Raw genomic sequence first — 17642 nt, 5'->3', positions numbered from 1 at the left:
AAAGTGAAAAGGCTGTACCGTTGAGGAGCCTGCATTCAGAAGCAGGTTTGACTTATCCATACATACATGCATATGCATGCCTATATAGTCACAAGTAATAACTGAAATTCATCATGTCCCCACCAAGTGGTAGATTCTCGTTGAAGAAACGAGCAGCTGAACAAGAGTGAAAAGGCTGTACCGTTGAGGAGCCTGCATTCAGAAGCAGGTTTGACTTTGTAATACTGAGGGCCCATGGCAGCCACATGGTCAGTGGATCTTATCTCAAAATAATGTTCTCTAAAATATACAGTAAGATATGTAGAACTCAAAGAAAACCAATTATATCACAACTCAGAAGCTTGCGACACTGTGTAACTACACATTCACCTGGCAATGTTATTTTAAGTCACACAATTTAGTAATTATGCCAGCCATCAAAGGTATTTGAACTTTCTTTCTGGACTGTGTGCCTAACCTTGTTACAAAAGGCCATACAGTCTTCTTATTACAGATAAGAATTCTCCTTTGAACAATCTACTCTTAGAAAATTCTAAACAAACATAGGGACAACTTATTCCTTCTATGGATTGACAAAGGAAATTCTAGAAGCCTTGAGACTTTCTCCCTATTCAGAGATACTGAGTTTCTACAGTTGGTGATGGAAGGACAACCAAGCACCCACCTGTCTATTCTTCAAGGAAGGCTTCCTTCACATACCCTCTGAGACAAGCTTAATGGCCGCCAGAGTTTCAAAGGTGAGCACAAATGGTATTTCATGGTTTTGTCAACAGTGGTAATGTTATAGGGAATACATCTGTCATTGCCTGAAGATAAATCACAGGCCCTGCTCAGTCATGGGAGGTGCAGTCTACATTTTCATAATTGAAGAAGATACTACAATTCAATTAGAGAATTGCCTAAGTAATTACTTTCCTATCCAGTGACACCACCACCACCACCCTGCCATAAATCTTCCATTGACTCTAGATACAAATTTCTGGTGGGAAAGCAAGCAATAAATACATAATAAGTAACACCCTGAGTGTTATTATGTATAAGACACATAACACAAAGGGTGATACAGGGTGGGGCATGCAAAGGGTAGGAGCTACATGTAAGTAAAGAAGACTGCTCTGAAATGATATTCAAGCATGATCTGAAAGAAGAAATGGATGAGAGCATGACTGTCTACAGGATGAACATCTAGAGACAGGAAATGCCAAGTATGGTCCCATCTCTTCGGATGGAACCTATCTGACACACAGAAAGAACAGAAAGAGCGGTGTATGATGGCTGAGACAATACGGGCTCATGAGAAGGCAGTGAGAGACGATTTCAGAAACCTGAACGTCAAACTCTACCCTGAAAGCAGAAATTCTGTGAGTGTCTTAGATAAGGGCTTGTTACAGGAATTAACCTTCTGTACTTGAGGGGAACAACAGCCTAGATGGTGGTGCTGGATGCCACTGAAGAGTTCCTTGGTCCTGATGTAGGTGAACAGGCAGATCTTGCAAGGCAGACTCAAGAGTCGGTGAGGTCAGTTGCTGGAATGGATGAGGAGGGCTGGCAGAACAGTCTAGCGAAAGCTTTGCCTGAGTATCACATGAGTATCCACAGACAACCATCTGCATTCAGAACTCGTCCCTATTCCTTTTTAGTCAACTGTGATCCATTCAGAAGAGAAGACTGAAAAAAAAGGCAGTCCCAGCCTAACCAAGTTCACAAGAGAATGAACTACTGCCAATGTCAATGTAAAGAACTTGGTCTTTAATTTTAGTAAGATAGAAAACCACTAGATGGGTTAGTTAGACTTGTTTCAGTTTTCATTAATAAGACATTCATTTAGTCCAGGGGTTATAAAGGAGGGTCCAGAGAAGCTTTATAGAAATGCATTGGTCTCAATATCACACAGACCCTAGTCACCAGGTGGATTTGAATGGAGATGTACATGGTCTGACTTATGAGAATCCTCCACCTCCAGCATCTGCCAGTCAAGTTTGTAGGCCCAAGGCAGCTAAAAGAATGCAATCCCCATCCACTAAGACGAGAAAGACTACAGGAAGAGAAGACCAGCCACATATCGAGTGGGAAGTCAGCTACATCACTCTTGCAAAGCTTATGAGAAACTCAACATGACAGTGTGACAAGTGGGATGACTAGACTCGTGAACCCAGAGTGTAACGCTGTTCAATGAGAACTGAGGATGTTAACACAAGGAAGATTGGGCCCTGGCACTTCCAAAGGTGAGCACGATGAGAAGCATTCTGCAAAAACAACCTTGAAGAACTGTTACCCAAGAGGTAAGAGGAAAGCAAAGACCTGCCAAGAAAGAAAAGGTTTGGACAAAACAACAATCAGTGTGTGCATCATTTTATAAGACAGGGATGAGTAAGACCCTGAGGTCTGACCACTGTTTGGCAAAAAGATCAGTGATAATTGCAGAGAAGGTTGTTGGTGGGTCAGAAGCTATGAGAACTGTTTTTAGAATGAGACAGAGTAAAAGAGGAATCTTCAGAGTCTGGATCTCTCATATGAACCTACAGCTCACCAATTTAGCTAGTCTAGCCACCCAGCTTGCCCCAGAGATTCCGTAGTCTTTACCTCCCAAGTCTGGGATTCCAGGCTGGCTACCACACTCATCTAGCTTTTACATGAGTATTGTGATCTCTAGTCCTCATTTTGCACAGCTATCACTTCATCTGCTGACCCGTCTCTCCAGCCCTTCAGCTATGGTTTTGAATGATGAGTGTAGGCAAATTAGTTTTAGAGTTAGAAATAGTTTGCCCATGGTATCGGGACAGAAGACAGAGGACGAGGATGATTGCTTGTGGAGGGCAACTGAGGAAGAGATCTTCAGCAGACAGTGGCATACGTGGAATGCATCCCCAGGGGGAGAAAAGGGATGTTCACTAGTTCTGCAGGTTACTCTTCTTGGAAGAGAGGTGATCTGGGATGATAGCCTTACCTGCAAGGCCTGGGGCAGAAAAGGATGATGAGAAGCAGGCATCTGGAGCAAGGAGGATGTCTCACCTCCAGGTCTAACAGCTGTGAACAGCAGCCCCCTTAGAGAGAAGCAGTTTACAGTCAGTAGTGGGTGAAAGGATCATTCAGAGAGAGGTTGAAGATGTGGGTGATTTGCTTCTTTTAGGACAGTGCAACAGTGAAAATGTTTTCAGGGAACAGGTAGGAACTAGGTAATTGTTCCCGGGGTGTGCTTTATCGTGTGTCTAGCAACATGTTCATCCTTCTATCTATTGTAACATCTTTATTCACTGTGCACTTCTGATGCATTTTTCTACTGACAAATGCAGAGGCTAGGTTTGGCTTGATTTAAAACAGGTCAATCCTAATCTGCACTGTGCAGCTGGGTCATTATAAATCTATAGAGTTCTGGAATTTTTCTAACAGTAGAGATATTGGCTTGAGGTTAAAAAAAATGTACAGATTCATGAAATTGAGTCTCCATATTGAATTATATAGGCAAACACACACACACACACACACACACACACACACACACACACAGTTCCCTTGATACCTTCTGTGTACCCTGTACTATGGTAGTATTCTAGAAATGTACAGTTTAATCAGTATACAAATAAAAAAATTGCTATCTTATGGAATTTACATTATACTTGGGGAGACAAATAACAAAATAAACATAATTAATCTACCTAGGATTTTAAACAAGTGAGGCAGAGCTTGGTAAACAGGATGACCAGGAGGGTTGGAAGTCAGGTTGTAGTATGGTCTAGTAGTCAGAGCAAGCAAGCTGTCAGAGACAGCTCAACAGTTATGGCACTTGCTGCTCTTACAGCCTGAGTTCAGTTCCCAGTACCTGCACTGTAGCTTACAACCATCTGAAACTCCAGTTCTGGGAGAGCCAGCACGTACCTGGCACATACATAGCACACCGATATACATGCAAGCCAAACTCTCATGCATAGGAAAAATTTTTAAACAAATGATCTCTTTTAAAAGAAAGAGAGAGAGCACGTGTACAAGCCAGCAAAGCCTCAGAGGAGATGAAGGGGTAGATGTTGTGGATTTCTGGGGGCAGAGGCAACAGCTAAGCAGAAGTCCCTAGGCATCACCTGGCATATCCAAGAAACAACAGGGAGCAAGTGACAGGGGAAATGTTACGGAGGAAGTCATCAGAGCACGCAGTGGGTTCGGGAGCTAATCCTTGACGTCCCAGGCAGTAACTTAGTTTCTGCCCTGAGTGAAGCAGGGAGCCGTCGTAGAGGTCAGAGCGAGAAGACGGCAGTGTGTTGAATGAGGACGTGTACCAGGAGTTTTCAAGTGGGAACTCATTCTCATGGATTAGATCTTGGGACTAACGTGAGTGTGCTACCTGATCTCGTTGTTGTTTGGTAATCTAAATAAGACATGGATCTGGCTGGGGGTATGACTTGGTGACGGAGCCTTTGCTTGACGTGTGCAAGGCCCCGGGTTTGATCCAGAGCACTACCCACAAAGGAAGGAACAAAATATGAAGGGAAAAAGAAAGGAATCATCTCTCCTCAAGTAATGATAACACCAAAAGAAAAACAAGACCAGGAGCCAAGTTCGCAATCTTCTTAATGACTCCACATGCTCAGGTAACAGGGACTGCCCTCCTCTGGGGGCGTTAGTCACATCCCTGAAGCTCCAGGATCCCTGAAGTTTTGGCATTTGCCAAGGCTTGGTGTTTGTGGGCCTAGACACACTCATTGGGACTTCCCAGGGCACATTTGATGTTGATTAATGATAAAAGGAAAAAAAAAAAAAACACCTCACTGCTCTAATCCTTAAGCATAGGAAAACCCCTGTCTCAAGGTGATTCAATCTGTTGGCTAGAGGACTTGTCCTTTCACCCTAGAAAAATGAAAATGATAAATGATCACCTGTCTCAGGCAGACCTGGATTGGATGGCTCCAACCCAAGAGCAGGCCTATGGTACCCACTCCGTCAAGACTGAAGTTTGGCTCCCGTGGATAAAGTAGCTCCTTTTCACATTGACACTGCATCATTGCGATCTTTGTGAGGAGCCAACTCAAAGAAGGTCCTAAGACAATAGGAAATGCACTCCTCCCCCCACCACACACACCCCAGATCACCCTGGGCTCAAACCGCTCTTCTGTAGCTAGCACCTTCAGAGCTACAAAATCCAACAAAACTCCTTTTGTATATAGAGAAGGTAAAATTTGCCATGGTAAATAAATGAAGGAGTAAATAAATACACGGATAAACAAGCAAGCACCATTTTGTAACGTTAAAGAGAGATTGCCTAATGCTTGGAAGGCGATTGGAGGTTCGGTCCCGAGCACACACAGAAATGGTAATCAGTTCATTCCCAGAGGCACTGTGATGAAATTCCTCGTGGAGTAAACAAACAAGAGAAGAGCATCAAGACCCAACAGGACTGATTGGGCCAGAATCATGGAGAGGCTGGCAAGCTCGCAAGAAAAGTCATAGTACTGGTCTCAAAAGCCTCCCTGAGGCTGCTGGATTTCCAAAGTGCAGCCAGAGCAAAGCAGCACCTGAGAGACCCAAACAAGGAGCGTCTTCTACAGGCTCTGTGCATGCTACCACTCACCTAAAGAGGCACCAAGGATGATGAGGAAATGCAGACCTCCACAACCATAAAAATCAGAGGTTTTGAAGCCCAGAGTGACTTAAAGTAACAATCACTGATCTTTCTTTCTTTCTCTTTCTTTCTTTCTTTCTTTCTTTCTTTCTTTCTTTCTTTCTTTCTTTCTTTCTTTCTTCCTTCCTTCCTTCCTTCCTCCCTCCCTCCCTTCCTCCCTCCCTCCCTCTCCCCCCCTCTCTTTCTTTTTTAAGCAACATTGAATTAGGTCCATGTTAGCTTAAGATTTACAAACTCAGGCAAAATTCCAATGTCCTCAACTCCTGTCCAAGTTTTGGGGAAGGAAAACCAAAGAGCAGGAACCACCTGAATTCAGGCTCATTTGGTAGCATAGAGTTTACCTGCCCTGGTCTTAAAGGACTGTAGAACAAGAACCTGAATGGAAGATTACACATCAGATTGTTTTACCATCCTAAAAAAAAATTTACTACCCTAAAAATTAGATTTGTACACATGTACACATACATACACACCACCAGCAACAACAACAATAACAACAAAGAACCTCAGTGTACTTGCCCGGGCCTTACAAGTGGAGGAATGGTAAGTTTCCTATTGTATTTTTGTGCAGAAGAGTAAATCTCCATTTTCCTTGTTAATCTGTATTGGTTACTTTTCCACTGCTGTGCTCAAACGCCATGACTAAGGCAACTTATAGAAGAAAGGGTATTTGGGCTTACAGTTTCATCACCGTTTCAGTGGGGAAACATGGCAGAAAGGTAGGCATGGTGACTGGAGCCAGAAGTTGAGAACTGAAGACTGACATCTGCAACCACAAACAGGAAGTTTAGAGAGGGAGCTCAAAAGAGCAAAAGTCATTAAACTCTGAAAACCCGCCCCCAGTGACATACTTCCTCCAGTGAGGCCACACCTCCTAAGCCTTCCCAAATAGCATCACCAACTGGGGACCAAGGATCCAACTGAGAATGACCTCCTTAATGATCTAATCTAGAAGAGATGGATAGAAGCATCGTCTTGGGGCTGGAGAGGCAGCTCAGAGGTTAATAGCATTTGCTCTTCTTTCAAAGGACCCAAGTTCTTTACCCATATCTGACAGTTCATAACTGCCTGGAACTCAAGTTCCAAGGGATGTGACACCTGCTTCTGGCTTCCCTGTGTTCCCATACATGTGGCACACATGCACACACACACACTCAAGTGTGTGTGTACATATGTATATATGTGTGTGTACACGTGTATGTGTGTGTGTGTGTGTGTGTGTGTAGTTTGTTGGTTTTTTTTAAAGAAACATTTAGTGTCTTGATACACACTAAGCTTTATTCTGCTCACAGACTATTCTGGGAAATTCCCCAAATGAAAATGATAATGGGATATGGAAACCAAGCCATTTCTGGAACAAGACACTCAGGGCTTTGGGTTTCCTAGAATTTACCTTTGTCATTCAAGTTAGGAAGGTGTCAGGATCCCAGAAGTCACTACAGACGAACTCACCGCTCAACACCTAGGGAGCGTCCTGCAAGCACCTCTCCAGGGAACTAAGGACAGCATCTCTCTTCCTGTATTTGATAGTCACCTTTTGGGATCCCCTAGAATTTAGGATGAATTACAGAACTAAATAATTCCACTAAAATCTTGTAGATTGAAAGCCATGCACTAAAGTGTTGGAGGATATTCAATCACACTGTGAACCCCAAGTTTGCATCTGCGTTAATTAAATAAAATTAACCTTGGGTCAGGAGGCTGAGTTAGCAACTAGTTAACAGAAAGTAATCATAGAGCATCAAAGGGCATTTGGAAGAGAAGGAATGATGCATGGGAAGGCATAGGGAGGGATTTGGAGTGGTGAGGCTTTTTTTGTTTGATGGAGTGGAAGGACACTCTCTTTGGAAGATTCCAGCAAGGAGAGAAGGTCAGCTAGGTGCTACTCAGCCTCTCTGAGCTAGCAGGTTTTCACCCCAGCCTTTGAATCTCTAGTCTTATTTATAAAGAAAGCAATAGAGATTTAGTTAAAGCTACCTTTAGTGGCAATGGCAAGGCCAGTGCTTGGAACAGAATTCCTGTCAAACTGTGGCCTGAGTGTCCAGGTCACTGCCAGAGAAGCAGGCCAGTAACTGCAGAGTTGAAATTTCTGGCTGAAATAGTAGTAGATTAAGGCACAACCACTGTGCTGAAGATAAAACAACACTAAAACTCTTTGTTTTGAGTTGAGACCTGTGCCAAACACACACCTGTCATATCCCCAAGAGATCAACTCATCCACTGCAAAAACACAAACATCCCAGGGAAATTAAGTATAGCTTATGTCCAGGCAGCAGTGGCGCACACCTTTAATCCCAGCACTCGGGATGCAGAGCCAGGCAAATCTCTGTGAGTTCGAGGCCAGCCTGGTCCATAGAGAAAGATCCAGGACAGGCACCAAAACTACACAGAAAAACCCTGTCTCGAAAAAAAAAAAAAAAGTATTGCTTATGAGAACTGAGCACAAACACACTTCTCTGCCAATTCTTTCACCTTAGAAGAGTTGAAGGAGCAAACAGTCAGACTTTAGGTGAACCTAGTCTGCTATGGGATGTTCTGTATGTTAAATGTGTTGCTCTGATTGGTTAACAAATAAAACACTGATTGGCCAGTAACCAGGCAAGAAGTATAGGCAGGACAAGGAGAGAGGAGAATTCTAGGAAGTGGAAAGCTGAGGTAGAGAGAGACACTGCCAGCCACTGCCATGAGAAGATGTTAAGATACTGATAAGCCCTGAGCCACATGGCAACTTATAGATTAATAGAAATGGGTTGATTTAAGATATAAGAACAGTTAGCAAGAAGCCTGCCATGGCCGTACAGTTTATAAGTAATATAAATCTCTGTGTGTTTGCTTGGTTGGGTCTGAGCAGCTGCGAGTGAGAGAGATTTGTCCTGACCGTGGACCAGGCAGGAAAACTCTAGCTACACTAGTCCACTGCATAGGGTCCTCCAACAATTTTTATAGGTCTCAACCTTGACCATAAACACAGTAGAGTCATATGGGATATCACCTTTATTGGTGAAATTATTAAGGCCACTTCACGTAGTTAAAAGGGAGGTTTATTTTGTGGGGTAACTTACAGGTGAAGGGATAGGTAACGGTCTGGGAAAGGTGTGGCGCAGTCCGGCGGTATTCTCTGGAGATCTCTGCTTAGTCTACCTCCAGTGTCCAGGGTCCAGAAACCAAGAGAGCCCACGCATCCGGATCTTGGGTCTTCAGCGTCCTCTCTCAGCCCTGCCTTGTAGGCGTGATCATTACCGAAGCCTCAGTGGGGGTTGGAACTTCCAGGTCAAAGCTGGAAAGGCTACCCACTACACACCTTTGTGGTGGTTTGAATGAAAATGGTCCCTATAGATTCATAGGAAGTGACATTATTGGAGGTGTGGCCTTGTTGGAGGAAGCATGTCACTGAAGTGGGCTTTGAGGTTTCAAATTCTCAAACCAGGCCCAGTGTCACTCTCTCTTCCTGCTGCCTGCTGATCCAGATACAGGACTCTCAGCTATCTCTTCAACACCATGTCTGCCTGTGTGCCACCGTGCTTCCCACCATGATGACAGTGGACTAAACCTTTGAACTGTAATCCAGTCCCAATTAAATGTTTTCCTTTATAGAAGTTTCCATGGTCATGATATCTCTTTACAACAACAGAAACCCTAACTATGACAACCTTCAATGTGGGTCTCTGGGCTCCCATATTTTATCTTTATATAATTTTACTATTGGTTTGCATATTAGCACTTGGCCCAAAGATGAGAAGAGGTCATGCCATTTGCTGTTAATTTTATTCAACTTTGTTTTTTAAAATCAGCATATGACAGAGAGGGAGAGAGAGGTGGATCTCTGGAACACTTCTTAATTACAATGGGCTATAATTTATTCTGTCAACATGTGATTCATAGGATTTCATGAGTCATCTGACCCACCCTTCTTGTTTTACATATGAGGAAATTGAGGGTCAAGGGGGGGAAATAATTTGTCAATGGTCACACATGTGTCTCATGTTTATGCATGCAAACTTTATTCATACTAATTCCCACAGACCGGTTAGCTGATTTGTTATTTAACTCCATGCCTGTTCTTTCTGTGAGAGTGATTTCTTCTTTAAGGAAAACAGCAGCATTTTGCAGCCAATAAGACAGGAAATTCAACTGGACCTGCCATTCCTTCTCTCTTTTCCGTGGTGTCGTGGGTAGAACCCAGAGCTGCAGACAAGCTGGACAAGGGCTCTGCCGGTCAGCTAGCCCCTAGCCAAGGCTGCCCATTTCTCATCTACCATGGCCAAAGAAAGCTATAACAGTGAGTTTTGTAAATACTTCTATCTTGAGTTGGGGAAATAAAAGCCCTGTGATTAGGGTGTCAGAGTTACAAGGACAAGGACAATAGCCTCATTTCTGCTAGGCCTATGCTTGGAAAAAGAAAAGTTTAGAATCTGGTGCTCTACTGTCTTACCTTCAAGAATTAAGGATTCTCTCTTATTTTATTATTTAACTAGAAGGATTCCTGGCTTTTACAGCAATTGAAACTTTTGGGTTTAGACAAGTTCTCATACTCCATTCAGGTTGGTTTTGATCTCACCATCCTCTTGCCTCAGCTGCCTTCCAAATGCTAGAATTAAAGATGCATGCTATCATGCCACTCTGGAAATTAGATGTTAGATCAAAAAGTCAGTTCCTGTAAGATGCTGTGGTGGTGTCCCAGTTCCGCTGGTCTCCCAGCCTGACTCTGTGGTTTCTATATTCCTTGACTGGATCACTGGAAAATTCACATGTACAATAACATGGAGAGAGCATTCACATGTAGCAATCCTGACATCGAGCAGTTGTCATTTTTTATTTCTATAGCAGTTTACCTGAGCCTGGGTAATTTATAAAGGAGAAAAAAAAGTCTTTTTAGCTCATGGTTCTTAAGACTGAAAAATCTCAAGATCAGGAGGCTACACTTGGTGAGGGCCTCATTATTCAGGCATGAAGGCACAAGTCTATAAACCCAACACTGAGGAAGCTAAGGCAGGAGAATTGCCATGAGTGGAGGCCAGCCTGGACTATAGTGTGAGACTCTGTGTCAAAAATATTTATACAAAGAAGATAAGATGGCATTAAAGAGGAAAGGCAAGTAGCAAGTAGGTAGAGCAGGTGAGGCCAGTCTTGCTTTCTACTACCCATTCTTAGGCTTACTTATCCAGTACCACAAAATTCACCCATTCGTACCGGAGCAGCCAAATGCCTCTTCAAGGCGCTATACCAGTGGTTCTCAACCTGTGGGTCATGACTCCTTTGGCAACCCTCTAGTTCCAAAAATATTTACATTATGATTCATAACAGTAGCAAAATTAAAGTTATGAAGAAGCAATGAAAATAATTTTATGGTTGAGGGGGTCACCACAACATGTGGAACTTTATTAAAGGGTCACAGCATTAGGAAGGTTGAGAACCTCTGCTCTACACTCTCAACAGGCAGTCTTGGGATCACATTTCAGCTTAGGGTGTGGGAGAGACAGTCATCATGCCTTAACAGTTAATGCTGTGTGTGGCTGAAGAAATCTTCCCTCACATTGCCTGAATTAGTGTGTCGAGCTCTTTCAGTTCACGGAAATGTCTTCTACTTCCTACTCCATTTTTTCATAAAAATGTATATTTAAACTGAATTCTAAATTCTTCACACAAAGAGAAAGTATTTCATCCACATGAGGGGTCCTCAACCCTCAGCCTTGGTTACATTTGAGGTTGTATAAAACGTGTGTGTGTGTGTGTGTGTGTGTGTGTGTGTGTGTATGTGTTTTCATCACGGATTTCTCTGTGTAACAGCTCTGGCTGTCCCAAAACTTGCTTTGTAGGCCGTGAACTCACAGAGATCTGCCTGCCTCTGCCTCCTAAGTACTGGGATTAAAGGTGTGTGCCATCACTACCCAACTTTGGAGTTGGATAATTCTTTGTTGAAGGGACTATCGTGTGTATTGTAGAATGTTGACTGGAACCCTTGAGTTCCAAATGTTGTGTGCTAAGTGGCATCACACCCTCACCCCCAGTGTGACAACCATAAGTAAGGGCTGACCTGATCTTGGTGGAGGACCACTGAGGAAACAATAGAATGAATAGGATGTGATTATGTCTGTGGATATGGGTGTGTATATGTAATATACACACGCATATATCTATACATATACATATATATATATATATATATATATATATATATATATATGTAAAAAGAAAGGAAGTGATCCAAGGGAAGTGGTTCATACAACTGTGGGGACTCTGTGGACCTCAGAAATCTCAACAGCACTTGAGAGGGTTGTGCAATATTTGAACGCAGTCCAGAGACAAAAATCTCTTCTTCCTGGAGGAAATGGTCTTTTCAAGGTCTTAAGCTGATTGATTGAGGCCCACCACTCATAGAGGGTCATCTTCTTTGCTGAACTTCCTGGATTTAAGTGCCCATCACATCTACAATATGCATTTACAGCAATACCTAGACCGACATTCAGCCAAACAACTGGCACCACAGCCTAGCCAAGCTGCTACATAGAATGAACCAGTGTACTGGTAAAAATAATCGTGTTTGCCTATATAAGCTCTATTTCCAGTTTACAGTGTTTTCTGGTTTACTAGAAGAGTAATACTCACAGTATAAAGTCAAGTGACAGTGAAATATATAATTTCTTCTTATTACCTTTATGATTAAAGATACTTGTGGTTATAATAATTATTTAATAATAACTTAATGATCACCATTTACTGGGTCCTTCCTACATTACCATTACACTAAATGGCTACTGTAGAGTGTCACATTCAGTCCTCAAAACACTTCCATGGGTTAAAAATGACTATCCTCATTTTAGAGGCAAGAAAGCTGAGCCTTGGGAAGATTAATTAAGTGGCCCATCTATTTGGTGGCATAGCTGGAATTCAGCCCCACACAGCAATGACCTTGTCCCTCAATTCTCAGCTGCTCTAATTTCCATCCCCTAGTCCTAACTTTTATAATTTATCTTTTTAAATGTTTCTGTACAAACATGTAATATATGCTAACTTTAATTTTTTTTAACATTAGGAATTGAACATCCCACCTACTTGCTCTCTGAAGGTAACAATACTAAAAAGTCTGATGTGTATATATCCAATTTTGTTTCCACATTTATTTTACTATAAACATGAAACACATGAGTCACTGTCCAGTTGTGGGCTGGCAGTTGTAGCATGTAGGGTAAGGTTTACACAGGAGTCGGGACAAAGGCAGGTTTGTGCTGTGGGATCTACAGGCCAACCTCAGGCAGCAACATGGGATCTATAGACCAACCCCAGGCAGCAACATGGCTATGTCCATGTGTCTGTGTTGTCAGGGCTTGTTATTGACTTCTGGCTTTGTTTCTCCACATCTTCTTCTACCCTAGTAGCGAAGACCACACATTATTTATTAGCCAAGCTTTCCAAGGAAATCAAAACTCTTCTACCTAAGCCCTTGCTTTCCAAGTTGAACTTCTAATATCCCTAATGTGCACACACACACACACACACACACACACACACACACACACACACACACACGAACATTGTATCCTTTTATACTGTATCATCTTCCTCTGGATTTTTATCTTGAGCTAAATTCAGTATTACACATATTTCTACCACTTCTGCCACTAATAATGATTTGTATAATAGCAATCTTCTTGTGTGATCAGCAGAAACAGTCAGCTTAAGTTATGAAGGACCAGTTTGTAAAGAAACAGAGAGATGGCCTATCATGCCATTTTTATCTTTCTTATCTCTCAATGTTTCCTAAACTTTGGTCATTAATCTATCACTTTCATTATTGTAGCCATGCTTTCATAATTTTATTATGCTGCTGTTACACACTGGTGTTTTAGAAATACATTCACTGTTCTAATTTAAAGCTGCTTTTGAATTTTTGTCTCTGTCATGTGGAAAGCCAGTATCATTTGTTATGAGTGGGAGGTAGCTGTAAAATAAATAGCAATTACTGGTTACCTAACATAATCATATAACATCGTTAGTATGGTAAATATTTCTTTAATTGTCTGGATATAGATTCTAGTGTCCTATCATTGATGGAAGTTCTAGATGCTAGAAGAATCCCCAGGAACAATAAACTTTCTGGAAAAAGGTCCAAAAATGCAGGCTTCACAAGACTCCCTGAACGCAAGTATGACGAACCAGAGAAAGTTACCTATGTACTTAGGGGCATTACAGAACCATAGACTTAGAGCAGAACATAATCCAGGCTCAGCCTCAGCACTAGGGGCCTGAAGGCAGAGCAGCCATCCCTACAGGTGAAAAGTGATGGGACAAAGGAGCCTCTCCTGACCTTGGTCATCTCCCAATGCCTGGACCTGCCAGGTTTGCTGCAGTCAAGCAGACATTTGGCTCTGCTCAGCTATCTCTTGTGTCCTAATACACTTTCTGTTGCTATGATGAGTGCCATGACCCAAAGCAAACTGGGAAGGGAAGGGTTTATTTCATCTTATGCCTTATGGTCCATCATTGAGGGAAACCAAGGCAGGAACCTGGAGGCAGAAACTGAAGCAGAGACCATGGAGGAATGCTGCTCTCTGGCTTGCTCTCTGTGGCTTGTTCAGCTGCCTTTCTGATCTAACCCTGCTCAGGGATGTTACAGCCCACAGTGAGCTGAGCCCTACCACATCAGTTAGCAGTTAGGAAAAGCGTTCCCGGAGATAGGTTCGCAGGCCAACCTGATGGAGGCAGTTTCTCACCGAGGTTCCCTCTTCCCAGGTGTGTCTAGGTGTGTGACACAACTTGACAAAAACTAACTGTGACACACTGTGTAACAAACCACCCCAGAGTTTAGTGGCTTAAGACAGCAACCAATTTGCTCCTTTATCAGTCTGGGGTGGGCAGGGTTTGTAGAGTGATGCCATGGGATCAGCTAGAACGGTTGCTTTAGCCCTCTTCTGCTAGAAGTTGAGTTGGGGTGAAAACTCCAAGAAGGTTTCCTTCATCTTTCAGGAAAGTTTGTGATTATCCACACTCTCGTTTACTTTCTCTTCATTGCCTCTTTTTCTGTCTCTTCTTCTGAGGTTTCTTCATGGTGTAGAAACCTAAGAGCCTCCATTTTTAATATGCTACCCTCCTACCTGCGTGTGACGGGAAATGCCCCCACAAGCAGGCATAGAGATTTGCAGCTCTTAATGACCTGCTTCATTCTCTTAGCCTAGCAAGAGAAATCAGTCTGCTTCTCAAAGCAGGGAGTGGCACAGAAGCCGCCAGCCTCTTTCATCTGCCGCGCTTGGGCTCACTCTCCAGCACCACGGTTGCTCTCTATTTCTCCATAGGCAAACCATTTCATTCCCATTCTGTCCTCAACAAGAGGCAATTAACAGTATTTACCCCACTGGGTAGATGGTTGTGAGGATTAAGTGGGAAAGGCATATGAAGTGATCCAGAGTGCCAGGAAGAGTGTTTGCATTCTGCAGATTCTCAGTTTCCTTCCCTGTCTGCCATGAGCTGACTTTCCTGCGATGCTGGGAGGTTCTGTAACCTCGGTCTTGAGAACCGAGGTCCTGGGACGGAATAGCCAAGCACAATAGAAACATTAGCTACCGAAACACTAAGCCGAAGGGAAATGCCTTCAGATAATAGACTCCAACCATCCCAGACTAAACCTGTGTCCATGCCAAGATGGAGGCTCTCGCTTGAAAGGTTTATCTTCAACAGCTAACCTTTAAACATTCTCAGGGTCTGTGTTAAGAAATCAAAGAAGGGAGCCAGGATGTAGCTGTTAGGAGTCTGGTCTTCAAATGATAATTTTACCGATGAGCTGTTTATTCAAGATTCTCAACCTGCCTGGTCTCTTGAATACGGATACCAAAGAAGTTCTTTCTGCTGGCAGTCTCCAATCACTCGTTTAATTGAATGGACTACTTATTAATAAAATACTGAAAGTTTTTGTTTGGCATAAATTATGTATTGTAGACTAATAGTTCTCAACTGGGAATAATTTTGGTGTCCCTCTCCTATGTATATCTTAAGGCATTTGGGGTTGTTACCACTGGAGAGTGGGAATGGTGCTCCCCAGTTTAGTGAGTACAGCCACAGAGAGATGCTGCAATACAGCCTAGGATGCTCAGAGTGCTCCACCGCAGAGAATTAATTCAGTGGCCCCGAATGATAATAGTAGCCCATAGTTGAGGAGTTCTGGCCTAAGACATCTATCTTAGACATAGGATACTATTTTCTTTAGGAACAGATACCAAATTTGGATGATGCCGGGCTAACCCAGGACCCCTGTAGCCATTTAGTTTGCTTTGTTAAGGACCATGACCAAGAGCAACCTTGGAGGAGAAGGCTTATTTGGTTCAGACATCCCAGGTCATGGTTCATCATGAAGGGAAGTCAGGGGAGGAACATGGAAACCAGAACTGAAGCAGAGGCCACGGAGGAGAGCTGCTTACATGGCTTGCTCGGCCTGCTTTGTTGTAGAATCCAGAACTGTCTGCCCAGCGATAGCACTGCCCCAGTGGGCTGGGCCTTCCAACATCAATCATTAATTAAGAAAATGTCCCACAGACTTGTCTTCAAGCCAGTCTCATGGAGGCATTTTCTCAATTGAGATTCCTTCTTCCCAGATGACCCTACTTTGGGTTAACTTGACAAGAAATTAACCAGCCTAGTAGCTGAAGGACGAAGGATATTTTTGTTTTACCCATCAGGTAACGTTCCTGGTACGGAACCAAGAACCCAGAGCATAGGACGTATATTTGGGGAGCAGTTACTCCCTTTAAGCATGGACTCCAAAAGCGCTGCCTTTTCAACAGTTTTAAGGTATAATGATGAAGATACGTATTCAGAAGCAGAGTGAAAATGAACCTAGACAACACATTGAAAACAGGACCACTGACATCATCCCTCGACACAGTCCCTGCTGGACCCCAGCCAACCCCGCTATATATAGTCCCAAGTGTAGCCTAGCCCACTAGAACTGGGTTTACTGCTCTATGAAACCAAAGGAGAGCAGCAGAGCCTGGCTCCTGGGGCATCCCTGTATCTCTGCATGCTGCAGTACTGTGAGAGAAGGAAGAAAACTGGGTGGTTTGTGACTATTGAAATTCTGGGGTTGAAAATGACTTTTGAAAAGTAACTTAGGGGCTGGGGTGATACCTTCCATGGGTAACATGTTTGCCTTCCAAGCATGAGGATCTGAGTTGGATGCCCCAGAACCCATCTAAAAACAGCCAGGCATGATAGCAAGTGCTTGTTATATTAGCACTATGGCTTGCTGGCCAGCCAAGCCTACTTGCGAAGCTCTAAGATAATGAGGGACTCTGTCTCAATTAAAGGTGGACAGTACCTAAAGAATGACAGGCAAAGTTGCCATTTTCCCTCTGCATGCGTGCACATGCACCTCGCACAGGAACACACACACACCAAAACAAAAAGTACTTCGAGGGGAAACCTCGCGGCATGGAATGCAAATGCCCTCCTGATGCATGTAACAACAAGATGGCGAGGTTCCATAGAGCAAATGACGCCGGACCTGAACGAAAACATACTGAGTGGTACCTTTTCTGTAAAGCAAGCTCTCTCAGCCCTGGCATTATTAGTGACACTGGTTTAGGGGCTGGTGCTGTGTGTTGTGGGACAGTCTCCTGCATACCCAGCCTCACCGGATGCCGCCCACTCCACATTTGTATCTCCAAATACGGCCAAATGCCTGGGAGCAACAGAAGAAATCGGACAAAATTGAATCTCCTGATGCAAAGAACAGGGGAGGGAGAAGAGGGGAGTGGCACCGGGGAGGGGACCCGGGAGGGAGTTCCGGGGTGCTAGTCATGTTTCCTTATTTCGGTGAGACCACATTTTGTGTATTCACTCTGTTAGATGTTCGCTGAGTCAAACCCTATGTTTTTCACAGATTCCCCATTTATATCTAAACCTTCAACTTCATGTTTTCCTCACTGTGGAATAACCAAACTCCTCTCAAACAAAGCATGACGTGTTTCCCTTTCAAGGACTACGGCTATGATCAAATGTGTCAAAACAATTTTATGGAAACTGAAAGCGAACAGTCGTTTGG

General features: G+C 43.3%; 1 long non-coding RNA gene across 1 annotated transcript in view; it reads left to right on the top strand.

The window, feature by feature from the left end:
• Positions 1–595: 595 nt before the first annotated feature.
• Positions 596–17642, top strand: part of LOC131906010 (uncharacterized) — a 50899-nt gene continuing 33852 nt past the window's right edge. Inside the window, exon 1 of the long non-coding RNA XR_009378094.1 lies at positions 596–737. This is a non-coding gene — a long non-coding RNA (uncharacterized LOC131906010). The remainder of the gene's footprint in view (positions 738–17642) is intronic.

This window comes from Peromyscus eremicus, chromosome 3 (assembly GCF_949786415.1).
Source record: "Peromyscus eremicus chromosome 3, PerEre_H2_v1, whole genome shotgun sequence".
Classification (NCBI taxonomy): Eukaryota; Metazoa; Chordata; class Mammalia; order Rodentia; family Cricetidae; genus Peromyscus; species Peromyscus eremicus.
This window is presented reverse-complemented; position numbering and strand designations above follow the sequence as displayed.